This window comes from Tenrec ecaudatus, chromosome 1, assembly GCF_050624435.1.
Source record: "Tenrec ecaudatus isolate mTenEca1 chromosome 1, mTenEca1.hap1, whole genome shotgun sequence".
NCBI lineage: Eukaryota > Metazoa > Chordata > Mammalia > Afrosoricida > Tenrecidae > Tenrec > Tenrec ecaudatus.
In genome coordinates this window covers 149,790,764-149,806,045 of record NC_134530.1, presented here as the reverse complement: position 1 = coordinate 149,806,045, position 15,282 = coordinate 149,790,764, and the positions used below count along the sequence as shown (strand labels likewise).

Sequence of the window (15,282 nt, the reverse complement as noted above, 5' to 3'; positions counted from 1 at the left end):
GTTATCAGGTGGTACTAGTCCATGGAGAAGGACATCATGCTTGGTACAGTAGAGGGTCAACAAAGGAGAGGACAACCCTCAATGAGATGGATTGCCACATTGGCAGCAGCAATGGGCAGAGCATAGTCAAGGTGATGAGGATGCCTCAGGGCTAGACAGTGCTTTGTTCCCTTGTACATAGGATTACTGTTAGTCAGGACCAACTTGACCGAGCACAACAGGAACAACACCCTAGTAGAAACATGAATGTCCTCAGTATGTGTTAAGGAAAAAGCAAATGAATACCTCCCTTCTTATCCACTCTGCAATATTGTTAACATGCCCATAAGTGAAAACTTTTTTTAACTAAGCAGAAAAAGAACAGTAAGACGGTCTTGGGACCATCATCTAGTTTTCTCTATAGTGCTTTATTCAGTGCTTTTTTTTCTCTCCAAAGAAAAATTACTGCAATGAGCAAGGGTGTCATTTATAACATATATTCATTGTGTCAGGTGATATGCACACACATAATATATAATTTATTTTAAAATAATTATGAAAATAATTTAAATATTGGCCTATTGATGGTAACAAATTACATATTTCACACTGCTGGATAAGCCTTTTAGGGTTTGAAATCTGCTCAGAAGGACAGAGTATCTTGCTTGAGCCCTAGGAAACGCGATGGCGGTGGTTTTGAGGCTGTGTCTTGCAACTGTACACTTCTTTGCCTCTGCTCCGTCATGCCATTCATCTGTCAATAAGGAGGAAATAGCAGATATGTCCAAAGATCACACCTGCAGAAAACCATATGACTAGGAAAAGTGTGAGAAGAATTATATTCATGAAATAGGCTGAGTTTCATTTTTTGGTGAGATGATAATTGAACTAACTCCTAACTACTCCCCAAACGCACAGTGTAACAAAAGGCATACGAGCCCTTACCTTTTAATTGGCTAGTCTCTGTGGGATACAGGAAGGGTTTTCCCCAGATTGCTCCCCAGATATCTGCCAAACCTTGCATCACATGGTAAATGACTGCACACTTGGAGGTCAAGGCAAGCTGCTAGAGGTTATCTTCCTTAGGGCGTCCGCCATCCAGAGCAATCAGACACGAACATCTGTCCCCCTGTAGGGGGAGCCCACCACACTCTGCTGATAAGAATAGTGGGTTGTTTCCTTGAAGGAGAACCCAGAGATAAGGTCTAGCCCAATCAAGGATGACCAAGGTTAGGCTGCCATCTTGAATCTAGGATCCAACCATCTTGTCACGTGTGTATCGCTAGTCCCTCCCCTTCCTATTGTTTGTACACCCTAGATCGTCTCTCCTCCCCCGCCCCCCCATTGCATGTATCACCTATGGTACAACCCTCCTGTTATGATTGTATTCGGGGGAGGTTGCATGCCCCTTTTAAGTGTATATAAGCCTTGATTAGAAATATACTCACTCTCTCTTCTCTCATCTCCCACTGCCATGTGGGCCACCAAGAGGGGCTGAAGTGAGCATGCTACTATGAAATGTGCTTTGTTCTCTCTCCCATCTTTCTTATTCTCTGACTTTGCTATAATCTTTATATATTATTGCTGTACAATTGCACCTGTGGACCCTGCAGTTGTTAGAAGCTGGTTTACTCTTAACCAATCTGCAAGCGAGACTTCAGTTTGTCACAATCAGCACATTGTGATTAAAGCTCTTCTGTGTTTGCTCAGGAAATGATAGAAAATGGGTAAGACTGCTAACTCTTAAATAAGGAATTTCAAGAAAATTAAACTATGTGTAATTGTTGAAAACTCTCCTCTCAGTTCTGTTAAAACCTCTTACTGATGCCCTCAGGTAATTTTTACATGCCCGAGGGTAATTTTAAAGTTAGAGAATTTTGGTAATCTCACGTTATTAATCTCTCAATCCCAAGAGTAAGAACTTGGGGAAATTTTGAATATAGAGAGGTTCCATTGAGAGAAGAGGTTGCCTTGTAGAGGTATTAAATTCTTATTAAGTCCAAACTGAATGTTAACCTGTAAATATTCCTCACTGATCTCTCAACAAATATAAAATTGTGAGGCAACAAACTGCTATTTTCTTACTTTGGGCAACTTATGGGAGCATGTATTCTATGAAAACCAAAAACTTTTAAGTGAGTTCTAATTAAAGTATATTATAGTCCTGAAAAAAAAAAGACAAATTATCAAGGGTTCATGAGGGAGGGGGGAGCAGAGAGGGAGGGGGGAGCAGAGAGGGAGGGGGAAAAAAGAGTACCTGGTGCCAGGGGCTTAGGTGGAGAGCAAATGTTTTGAGGATGATGAGGACAATGAATGTACAAATGTGCTTTACACAATTGACGTATGTGTCGATTGTGATCAGAGTTGTATGAGCCCCTAAAAAAACAATTAAGAAATAAAAAAATAATAACTATGGTGGGGGGTATACAAATTGAAAATTGAAAAGGAATAAACAAAATATATTTATTGGAAAAAATGTATTAAGGATTCATGGGGATGGTAGGGTGGAGGAGGGAGGGTATAAAGAGGAGCTGATCCCAAGGGCTCAAGTAGAAAGAAATGTTTCAAAAAGGATGATGATAACATATGTACAAATGTGCTTGATACAATGGATGTTTGGATTGCTATAAGAGCTGTAAGAGCCCCCAATAAAATGATTAAAAAGAAAATGATGATGGCAACATCTGTACAAGCTCACTTGACATAATTGATTTATGGACTGTTACATATGTAAGAGCCCCCAATATGATGATTAAGAAAGAAAGAATATAACATGTATATTTAAACCACATAGGGTAGCACACACTGGTGACAACAGAGCAGAGACCAATGAGTCAAGAACTCTCAATAGACCCCCTTAATTTGGGGGGAAACGCATTTTCCTGAAGACGTGGCTTTGCCGACAAAGCTGGAAGAATGTAACTAACTGAATTCCTACATTTTACCAACCAGCATATGTAGCCTAGACATGAAAATCTCTCTAGTATCACATTAGAAATTACTGTCAAGCGGTCAGAGTTATCTTGTGCTGCTGAAGTAGAAATAACACACGTGGGTAGCTTTCACAGCAGACTGACCCCCCTCACGGTTTCGGGGCGAGAAGTCTGAATTCAGAGCAGCTCCAGGGAAACAAGGCCCTGTCTCTGGTGGCTCTGTCACCCCTTTCAACATCTTGAAGCTCAAAGTCCCTTAGAGATTTCCATACTTCTTGGCATAAACCTTCTTGTAGAACACGAGTCAGCAAACTTTTGAGATGGAAGAGCCAATCCTATCCCTCACAACAATTTGAAAATTATTCAAGAGCCATAAAGATAATTTAACAAACAAATGAAATCACCATTAGTTGAATAATATCCTTTAAATGAAACTGTAATAGCTTTATCTTTATTTTCAATTTTACTTCAGAGTCACATGTAGGTACTGAAAGAGCTGCATCTTGAGCCACAATTTGCTGACCCCTATTCTAGAAGATTCTTAATACAGGAGAGCCAGGCCCAAAGGCCATACTCTACTCCTGGCCCTCCTGTCTTGTTGGTGGTCAGGAACCTCTTTCGTGGCTCACTTTTCCCTCCTTTAATCTCTTGTACAATAGCTCCTGTCTGCTATTTCTTATAAGATAAAAAATGATGCAGGGCATACACCAGGCAAACTCTCCTGACATTGGATCAGGGCTACAGCTTGTGTGGCAATCCATTAAGAATCATAGCCCAGCCAAGAGGACATTTAATCCATGACTTAAGTTGACACTTGAAGGCAGGGTGAGACGAGGAGAATACTGTGTTGATAATCATGTGAACCATGTTTAGTATTTATTTAATTTAATGATTGAATAGTCTCGCTATGCACAGTAGCAGTAAATTTCTACTTTAATGAGATTGAGATATAAGACAGTAATTCACTAAAGTGAGATTTTATTGTACAATGTAAATCATTAATTTCAACTGCAATGCTTTGAGTTACCATTGAGGTAAACTTTGGTTTTCTGAAAGTGGATTTTTCACCATTGTAAATTAATTATGAGACTGTCTAACCATTTAAAGAAAACAGAAAGAAATACACGTGTAATACTAATTTACATTCAATTTGCTACAGATGGAAATGCCTTTAAAATGGTTATTGGATTGTGTTATAACAAAATAGTATTCATATTAATACATAATCTCAATCTGCAGAATCTGCAAATGAACTAGAAGGCACCACATGCCTCCTTGCGATGCAATCAATAAAAAGTAGGGTAGAAGAAGGGGTCATATTAAGACAATCAGCTTCACATAATTTTTTTTCTATTTTGGTCACATAATTTTGGTGGTGCACTGTTGTTATTAGGTGACATCGAGTCCATTCTGGCCCATAGTGGCCTTATGTGCATCAGGACGAAACACTGCTCGGTCCTGTCCCCTCCCCATAATTGTCCCGATGCTTGAGCCCATTGTTGCAGCCACTGTGCCCATCCATCTCCTTGAGGGCCGTCCTCTTTTTTGCTGCCCCTCCGCTTTACCAGCAGGATGTCCTTTCCTAGGGACTGATCTCTCCTGACAACATGTCCAAAGAATGTAAGACACAGCCTGGCCCTCCTTGCCTCTAAGGAGCACTCTGGCTGTACGTTTTCCAAGGCTGACAGGGCTGTCCTTTGAGCAGTGCGTGGTACTTTCAGCATCGCTCTCCAGCTCCATCATTCACATGCATCCATTCTTCTTCAGTCTTCCTTGTTCAGCATCCAACTGGCACATGCATATGGGGCGTTTGAAAATACCATGGCTAGGTCAGGGACACTTTAGTCCTCAAAGTAACATCTTTGCTTTTCAATACTCTAAAGAGTCTTGTGCAGCAGATGTACTTACTACAACTCATCCTTTGATCTCTTGACGGCTGCTTCCATGAGCACTGATTGTGATTCCAAGTAGGACAAAGTCCTTGCCAACTTCAACATTTTCCAGAACATCGTGATGTTACCTACTGGTCAGTTGTGAGGATTTTGGTTTCTGTACATTGAGTTGTGGTCCACATTGATGGTTGCAATCCTGACCTTCATCAGCCAGTGCCTCACATCTTCCTCACATCTTCCTCACTTTCCATGAGTAAGGTTGTGTCATCTTGTTGTAGTGAGATAATTTCAGGTCAACTTGATAAATACGAATAGGGATGGAGTCTAGCGTATCCATCAGTTCACACAGCCTGATGATGCCTCCTTGTGGGCATTGCCTTTCCATGAGGATTCTGGGAACTTCCTCTTTCTCTCTGGAAGTGGGCCCCACTCTCTGCTTTCACCCTCCTGTTGAAAAGCCGCGTTCAGCGTGTTGAGGAGCCACACTCAGAGAGCTAGGAGAGCCACGTGGAGACGCAGGCCAGTGCTGAGGGGCTTCCATTGCCACTGGATCCACAGACTTTTCACCCACCAGCCTGTAATCTTCCTGTATTTGGCATGAGTCTGAAGAGAAATTTATAGACTAGTATCGGACATGTGAGCTAATTACAAACTTAAGGACTTGATCTGGACTGGGCTGTGATATTTTCTCAATCTATGCTTGCTTTTTATATAAAGTTCTCTCTTGCACACATATGAGTGTCTCTGGATTTGTTTCTCTAGTCAACCTGGATGAACAACATCTGCATATCACAGGTTGTTAATTAGCCTTCCTTTAATCCTGATGCCAGTCTTCTTCATGTAATACAGCTTCTCAGATGATTTGCTCAGCATGGAGATAGAATAAATATGGTGTGAGGACACAGCCCTGATGCACACCTTTCTTGAGTTTAAACCATGCAGTATTTCCTCCTGCTGTTCGTACAGCTGCCTCTTTGATCCACGTAGAAGTTCCACATGAGAGAGAAAAAAAGAAGTTCCACATGAGCACAACCACGTGCTCTGGAATGCCCATTCTACTCGAGATCATGCAGATTGTTAGGGTCCACTCAATCGAATGCCTTTGCATACTCCACTCAACACAAGTAAGCCTCTTTCTGATGTCGTCTGCTTTGGGCTAAGATCCAGCTGACAGCAGCAATGATATCCTTTGTTCCACCTCCTCTCCTGAACCTCTGGCAGCTCCCTGTCAATGTACTGCTGCAACCATTGTTGGATGAGCTTCAATAAAATTTCACTTGATGTGCTATCAATGATATTGTTCTATAGTTTGAGCACTCTGTTAGGTCCTTTCATGGAATGCATACACATATAGATCTTCCAGTCCATTGGCCAACTAGCTGTCTTCTGAATCTTCTGGCAAAGCTGAGTGAGGGCTTCCGGTGCTTCAACAGCTTGTTGAAACATTCCAATGGATATCCCACAAATTCCTGGAGTCTTGGTTTTGGCTAATGCTTTCAGTGCAGCTTGAATTTCTTCCATTGTTTCTTGTTCATATGCCGCCTTTTGAAATGGTGGAATGTTGAGTAGTTCTTTTTGGTACAGTGACTCTTTCCATCTTCTTCTAATGCTTCCTGTATGACTCAATATTTCACCCTTAGAATCTTTCAAGATCACAACTTGAAGCTTGAATTTTTTCTTAAGTTTTTTCAGTTTAAGGTATGATCTTCCCTGTTGGTTTTCTAATTCTTGCACATTTCATTATGCTGTTTGGCTTTGTCTTCTCGAGCTGCCCTTCGACATTTGCTGTTCAGCACTTCGACTTCATCCTTTCTTCCACTACTCTGCGATCAAGAGAAAGTTTAGAACCTCTTTTGACACTCACTTTGTTCTTTTCTTTCTTATATTTAAAAAACCGCCTTGCTTTATGTACGATGTTCTTGATGTCCTCCCACAGCTCATTGGGTCCCCTGTCGTTGGTGTGCAATGCATCAAATCTGTTCTGGAGATTTCTCAAATTTTAGGTGAGATAAACTCAAGATCATATTTGGACTCCTGTTGACTTGTTTTAATTTGCTGCAGCTTCAACCTGAACTTACATATGAGCAACTGATGGTCTGTTCCACAGTCAGCCTCTGGCCTGCTTTTAGCTGCTGATAATGAGCTTCTCCCTTGTCTCTTCCCGCTGTAGTCAACTTGATTCCTGTGTATTTCATCCGGAGAAGCCCATGTGTATAACCTCCTTTTGTGTTGTTGAAAAAGGTACTTTCTATGAACAAATCATTGGTCTTGTAACATTCTATCATGCACTCTCCAGATCAATTTCTGTCGCCCAGTCCATCTTTTCTAATGCCTGTTCCTTTCTCTTCGCTTCCACCGTTTGCTTTCCAATGGGCAGTAATTAGCAATTGGAACATGCATCTTGATGGCTTGTTTTTTCAATTTCTGACTGAAGTTGTTAGTAGGGGCCTTCAAGTTCTTCATCATTACCTTTTGTGATTGATGCATACATTTGAATAATAGTTGTATTGATTAGATTTCCTGGAAGTCAGATAGACGGAATCCTATCACAGACAGCATTGATCTTCAAGATTGATTTTGCAATGCCTTCCTCCTGATTGTATCATTCCCGGCAGGGTGAACCCCGTGGCTTTCTGGGTGAAAATGGCCAAAACCAGTGCATTCAGCTGGCTAATGCCTGCGATATTGTACTTTATCCTTAACCGTCCCCAGCATAGATTCACACCGCGTGCATCCCATGCTTCCATCAGGAGCAGATGTCTGCAGCTGTATCAGGCATGCCCCTTCAGCAAATGAAGATCCCCAAGATCCCCCCACCACACACACACAGGCTGTGCGGGTGGGGGGGGGGGGGTCCACGCCACGTTGGCTAACTCCGCCCTGAGACCAGCTCCTCCTCAGTCACGGCCCATCTGCAGCACGGTCTCCGACCATCTGACGAGGCTTCCAAGCTGGGGTCGTAAGATTTTCAGGGCTCCTCCCTCCGAAGTGGGGAGCCAAGTCCTGCTTTGCTGTCTGTTCTTGGGCTAGAAGCTCCGCTAAGACCTGTTTCCGGGGAGTGACCCTGCTGGCACGTGAAATACGCGCGACATAGCTTCCAGCCTCCTAGCGAGCCGCCAGCCACCAGGGCAGACAGAGTGACAGACAAGGTGTGAACTAGACAGCAACTGTTCAGGACACTGAGAAACCTCAGCTTCCTCTGACCTCCGGGTCCGCTTCTCCCACGGATTCTTTCAAAAGGAAAGGTTACCGATGTGGGGACAGCTTAGAAACCAGCTTGCTTAAATTGGATTCTGTAATGGCCCTGAATGTTCAGCTTTTGCTTATAATTATAATTAAATGGTCAATGCGCACTGAAAGTGGCTCCAAGACCATCTACTGAACCGCTCACCGACTTAGTTCATCGTGTGCGCTTCACCTTTATCACGGCAGGGGGTGGGGGGTGCTGTTCCAGGTAGCACTCCCGGTCAACCGCAGAGGGCAGGGCTCCTTAGGGGCAGTCAATAGAAAGCGGGCTGCCAGTGCGTTCGCAAACGCCTGTCCTTCACTCCCGCACGCAAGAAAATGGTATTACGTGTAATCTGATAGTTCACTTTTCTCAGAGGCTACATTTAAAGGAGAATTCCCATTCAGTGTCAAAAGGATTTCCAATTTACCAGAAGAGTCCAAGAGTGTCCATTTGTCCCACTAAGTCGTCGCGTGTGCACGCTCTAACTCCAGGTCTTAGCAGTACCTCGCCACTTGGAATCTCATTTCTGACAAACAGCAAGAATAATGAATACTGATGCGCTCTAGTTTTTACAGTTCTTCTGGGTTGCTTTATTGTATTTTTAAAAGTCCCTTTCTTTACAATGGCTCCCAAATGGAAATAACCCAACTGCCTACACACAGAGCCAGGATGGACAAATGCGCCAAGAGCGACGGAACCCTGATATTGGCTGCAAGATGGGTGACCTTGACAACATTGTACATGTCAGGAAGGCCGGGAAAAAGAAAAACCCTCTACGAAGTGAAATAAATCAGACCTAAAAGAGCAAAAGCTATAGGACAGCATGAATATAAAATACTTAGACAGGAACATAGGCAGAGACAAAGTTTATCAGTGCTTACCAGGAGACGGGGGAGGGCGAGGGGAGCTAGTGCGTGGGAGACACGGGGTTGCTGTTTGGAGCGATAGAAGACGTTTGCAAGTGGGTCTCAGTGACAGTTACACCAAGCGGCGGATGTGCTCACTGCAGCAGCCAAGTGTTTCTGATCTGTATTTCACCACAATTAAAAAAAAAATCAGTGATAGTATTTTAATAACACAAAGGAAAAACAGATTCAGAAATCAGAGTCTAGAGGAGCACCAAACAATGAAAGTTATACCTTAACAAACCAAGATCTTATCATACATTAAAAATACAAACTTCCAGTCTCCTCCCAAAGTCACAGAATTTAATGAAATACAAAAAGTTTTAAAAAGGAATCAAATATCTTTTATGTATGGATACCGAGACAGTGGCAGTTCCCACGTTGTTCCAGTGCTCCATCAGTGACACTGCTGTGTTCATCATGCTGCACAGCCATCACCGCTACCTGCTTCTGAATCAGCCGTCTCAATCCATCAGAGCCGCCTTCTTCTTTTCTCCACAAAATAGTGTTAAAAACATTTTAATTTATCATCCTCCTGCAGACACTATTCATTTAAAAATCCTCGCCAGGCCCAATAAGCAGTTTCATGTCCTCCGGCAATCAAAAAAGACTTGCAGGTTTGAAAGCAACATTAAAAAATTCCACCATTTTCATACATAACACCATAGTATACATAAAGCTTTTAAAAATATCAGTGTCACTAGAACACTTGATTCAGCAACATTCATTGGTGGCTAGGCAGATTCCCTGCGCTGACTATAGCAGAGACATTTATAATCAACTTACGATGTGAGAACACTAGCCCAAATCACACAAACATCAAAAAGGATGCTTTGCATTTGAGGCATGACTATCAAGTAACAAGACTGATTTAATGCTTTTAGTAAGAGCACATTGAAAATATTTTGCTAAAGGGGTAATGGTCCTATAAACAAACAAAAATCCATATGGGAAGGACTATGATTCACTGCAAAGAATTATTACATGGTAAAGGCCATCGTCCAATAATTTTAAAAACAAATGTGAAAATGCAAAGTCACAGTTACTTCTTGGAGATGTCAGGGCTGTGGGATGCAGAAGAATGTTTTTCCTTTATCCTCTTCTTTTTTTCCTTTTTATGATGTTTTGCTCTTTTTGCCTGGGGTTTGTTTTTTTTTCTTTCTTCTGAGCTTTTTGCTTTTTCTCTTTTGAAGTATCCTCTTCAGTGGAAGTGGATGACTAGGACCTTTTCCTTTTTTTTTTTCAATTTGATTTTTTCTTTGCCTTTTATTTTCCTCTCCTCGTCTTCATTTATTCTTTTTTCTTGTAGTGCCTGTAATTTAATTCTTCATTCTCGTCATCAGTATCCTCGCTGCTTGTGCTGCTGACGTCCAAAACGATGACCCTTTGAGGGTCTACTCGGAGGAAATCGCGGCATTCAAAAGTCGGGTGACCAGGGTAGCCACATTTTTCACAGCCTGCTCTGACACTGTCCTTGTTGCAACCTGGGACAGCCATGGCGCCTGCAGGCGGGGTCCCCGGAGCCCCTGACTGCCTCTTCCTCCCGTGGGCGCCGCGGAAGCTCTGCCAGGCTCCGCGGGCTTCGGCTCCGGCTCTGGCTCGGGCGGAACCGAGTCGTCGTCCCCCCCCACCCCCCCGCCCCCCATCAGAGCCTTCTTGTGGTGCAGTAGAGTATAATACAATACGAACATCTTTTCATGCTAACATCAAGTAATCAATTATAATCTGTATAATTATTACTTTGCTGTTTTCTCCTTGTATTCATCATTGCTGGGTACATAATTACAACAGAGAGTATAATTTATTCTTTGGCAATATGTCAATTGCAGGACTAGCATTTTCAATATGTTTCTCTTTAAGGAATATCTGTGTACCTTAAAGAATGTAATGTAAACCCCTGAACTTCAGTGTTAAAAGCACACAATAATCTTAGCAAGTACACAATTCTCTGTCTTTGTAATATTACATCTATTAGGAATGGCATTTTGAAAAATGAGGCCTCCTAAGGACAGAAAAGCAGCGCAGACCCCCGTGATATGGATGGCCAATGTTCAATGCTCCTCCCACACCTCCCTGAAAAGTTTCCCCCTTACAGTGCTGATCATGCCATATTGCCTGTTTCGTGTTTTGTGGCCTGTTTCGCTTTGATTCTTTTAAATTTCTGAAGTTTAAACAACAGATAACGTGCTCAGGTGAGTTATCTATAGTGTTATGGATTCTGATCATTTTTTTAGTGCTCAATACAAAGCACATACGATAAAGATGTTTGGGACAAAGATGTTTTGGACAACTGCAAATCAAACAAACAAATGGTTTCACAATTTCTTTATGACTAGCAATCACATTCGGTGTCATTTTTTAGCTGTCGATAGATTATGTGGAACTCCTGTAACCTGCAGCCATACTAGTGCCCTGGACCTTTGCCTGAACTTCCAGAACATCTCAAGAACAGATTTGCTACATTGAACACTAATGACAGAGGGTCTGATGAGCTGTGGAAGGACATCAAGAGCATCATCCATGAAGAAAGCAGAAGGTCATTAAAAAGACAGGAAGGAAAGAAAAGATCAAAAAAAAAAAAAAGAAAAGATCAAAGCCAATGTCAAAAGAGACTGAACTTTGCTTTTAATCACAGAGTGGCTAAGGCACATGGAAGAAATGATAAGGTCAAAGAGATGAACAGAAAACTTCAAAGGGCAGCTTGAGAAGACAAAGTCAAGTATTATAATGAAGTGTGCACAGTTAGGAAACCAAATGAGAAAGACACACTCAGCCTCTCTTAAATGGAAAGAACTCAAAAAGAAATCTTGCAAGATTCTATGGACAAAATATTGAATGATGCAAGAAGCATCCAGAGAAGATGGAAGAATAGAGTCACTGGTCCAGAAAGAACTAGTCAACACCCCACCGCTTCAGGAGCGAGCAAATGAACAAGACCCGGTGGTGCTGAAGGAAGAGTAGGAAGCTGCACTGTGACCATGAGCAAAGACAGGCTCCAGCAATGCGAATGGAAATGTTTCAGCTAACTGAGTGAGCGCTTCAGCAAGTACTCCCTTTCTACGCCGAGAGATTAAGAAGACAGATGCTTCGCCAAGGGCCTGGAAGAGATCGATACATTAGCTAGAAAGGTGACCTAATAGAGTGCACAAACTCTAGAAAAGTGTCATCAATATCATATGCCAGTAAAATGTTGCTGAAGATCATCCAACAACAGTTGTAGGAGCACATTGACAGGGAACTTCCTGAGGTTCAGGCTGGATTCAGAAGAAGATGTGGAACAAGAGATATTGCTGATTTCAGATGGATCTGGGCTCAAAGCAAAGAAAGCCGGAAAGATGTTTGGGCACTTAGGTAATCTCCTGTCAACTTGAATGAAGGGGTAGAGTCTAGCTTGTCAATCATGTCATAGCCAATGAGGCCTCTGTGTGGGCATGGCCTTCTCCTGAGGATTCTGGGAACTCCATTCTTCTTCCCTGGAGGTGGGACATACTCTCTCCCTGAGAGACATTCCTGCTGACAAGCCAATGGAGCTACACCGATGGACCAGAGCCCGGGAGCTGGCGGAGTGATGTGGAGACCCTTGCCAGCACTGAGATGCTTCCACCCACCACTGGATCCACAAGACTTTCTTCCCACTGGCTTGTGATCCTCCTGCACTCGGCATCATTGCATGTGTTGCGTGAGTCAGAAGAGGAATTTGTAGACTGGTATCAGATATACGGGCTAATATCGGACTTGTGGACTTGATCTGGACTAGGATGTTTTCTTAAGATATAATTACTGTTTTATATAAAGCTCTTTCTTATACACATATGAGTGTCTCTGGATTTGCTTCTCTAGTCTACCCAGTATGTTTACTCTTAGAAAACTGGAGAAATGAGTGTTTCAGATATGGAAGGGGATGATTTAAATAGCACAACCCAACATCCTCTAGAGTGTAAATCAGGCAATGCAAAGCAAAAAACATAAAGCAGAAATATTTTGAACCACTTAAATAGCCAGGAAAACCAAAATCTACACCTTCACATCACATCTTTGAAAACTAGAACAAGAGTAACAAAGAAACCTTTAAGCACCAGGAGAAAAGAAATAATAAAGATTAGAGTGGAAAAAAATTAGAGTGGAAATAAATGGTTCATAAAATAGAAAAAAATAAATAAGGCAAGAAGTTGTTTCTTTGAAAGAATGAGCAAAATCGACCAACCACTAGCAAACCTAACAAGGAAAAGGACAGAGAAGATGCAGATATAAAGGACAAGATCCACGATGCGACACCACAGCAGCCCAAATGAAGAACAGTAACACAGCAACAGGAACAAAAAAGCACTACTTCACTACAAAAGACCAAACTCCAACAAATTTGAAAGCTTAGAAAAGAAATGGACAAATTTCTAGAAATGCACTCCCTGCCCAAATTAACACACACCGAGGAAGAAAACCTCAACAGATTCATAACGCAAGAAGAAGTACCTTGGGTCTTTAAAATTTTTCCAACAAAATGTCCAACAGGTCATGATAGCTTGACTGGAATTCTACCATGTCCTCAGAGAAGAGTTGACACCAGTTCTCCACAGACGATTCCAGAATATAGAAAAGGACAGAAAACTCCCAATTCATCTCACGAAGTGAGCTTAAGCCTGATGACCAAACCAGGCAAAGACGTTATCAAAATAGGAAACTACAGACCACTACTCGTCATGCGCAGAGATGCAAAAAGTCTCAGCAAAATACTAACCAATACAATCCAACAGATATTTAAGAAATAATACACCATGATCAAGTAGGATCCGTACCAGGCACATGAGGACGGCTCAACATTAGACAAATGATTAATGTAATGTACTGCATGAACATAGGAACAATTGTGAGCATGACTCAGGACGTGGCCGTGTTTTGTTCTGCTGTGCATAGGGTTGTATGGGTCAGAGCCAACTCAATGACACCTGACAACAACCACCTAAACAAAAACAGCTAAGTATAAGAACCATGTGATTATATTACATGATGCATAAAAAGCATTTGACAATACCCAACACTCATTCCTAGTAAAAACACTCAGCAAAATAGGAGTAGAAGGTCAATACCTGAACATAAAAAAGGTCATATATGAAAAGCCAATGACCTGTATCTCGCTCAACAGGGAATAACTGAAAGCATTCCCCTTGTGAATAGGAACCAGGCAAAGATGTCCCTTATCACCACTCATTCAACATTGTGCTGGAAGTCCTAGCAAGACCTATTAGACAACAAAAAGAAATCAAAGGAATACAGATTTGAAAACAAGAAGTGAAACTCTCACTGTTTTCAGGAAATCCCAGATTTGACCAAAATAAAAATTTTTAGAAACAATCGAGAGATTTGGCAGTATACAAGATTAACACACAAAAATCAATCAGATTCCTATGTACTAATGAAGTCAGCTATTAAAAATAAACAAAGGAAGCAATGTAATTTACATGAGCCACATATAAAATCAAAAACTTAGGAATAAATCTAACCCGAGAAACTAAAGACCTGTACAGAGCACTGTAACAAGAAACCTACATAAATGGAAAAATATTCCATGTTCCTGGATAGAAAGGTTTAATATTGTGAAAATGTCAATACTACCCAAAGCAATCTAAAAAGCAATACAATTCCAATCCATAACCTAACTTCATTCTTTAAAGAAAAGGAAAAATACCTAATTACTAACTTCCTATGCAGAGGTAAGAGACTCAGGATAAGCAAAGAACATTTTAAGAAGATGGACAAAGTAGGAAGCCTATCACTTTCCAACCTTAAAACAGTCACAGTGTAGTAAGAACAACCTGTTCTGGTAATGATAGCTACACAGACCATTGGGACAGAATAGAGAACCCAGAAATAAATGACAGACAAAGGGCCAGAGAACATTAAATGGCAAAGAGATAGTCTCTCCAACATATGGTGCTGGCAAAACTGGGTTTCCATCTGTAGAAGGATGAAACAGGACCCATACCTCAGCCCATGTACAAAAATGAACTCAGGATGGATCAAAGACCTAAGTGTAAAATCCAGAGCTATCAAGATCATCAATGAGAAAATAGGCACAAACTTAAGGGTCCCATTGTAGGGAATTGACGCTCTATCAACTGTAGATAAAAAGTGGATCTAAAGTAAGCACTAATGTGCATCAAAATACCTCATCAAAAAATTAAAGAGAACTCACAAAATGGAGGAAATTGATGACGGTAGTACAATGGACTAATCTCTAAAATCCATGGAAAACTGCAGCACCTCAGTAAGAGAAAGATGACCAACCTAATTAAAAAGTGGGAATGGACATGAGCAGACTGTGCACCAAGGATGACCTCCACAAGGCC

At 41.6% G+C, this 15,282-nt stretch overlaps 1 pseudogene; it reads right to left on the bottom strand.

Annotated features, from left to right (window-relative positions):
• Positions 1–9,980: 9,980 nt before the first annotated feature.
• On the bottom strand, positions 9,981–10,435 carry LOC142437005 (protein SREK1IP1 pseudogene; annotated as a pseudogene).
• Positions 10,436–15,282: the final 4,847 nt, after the last annotated feature.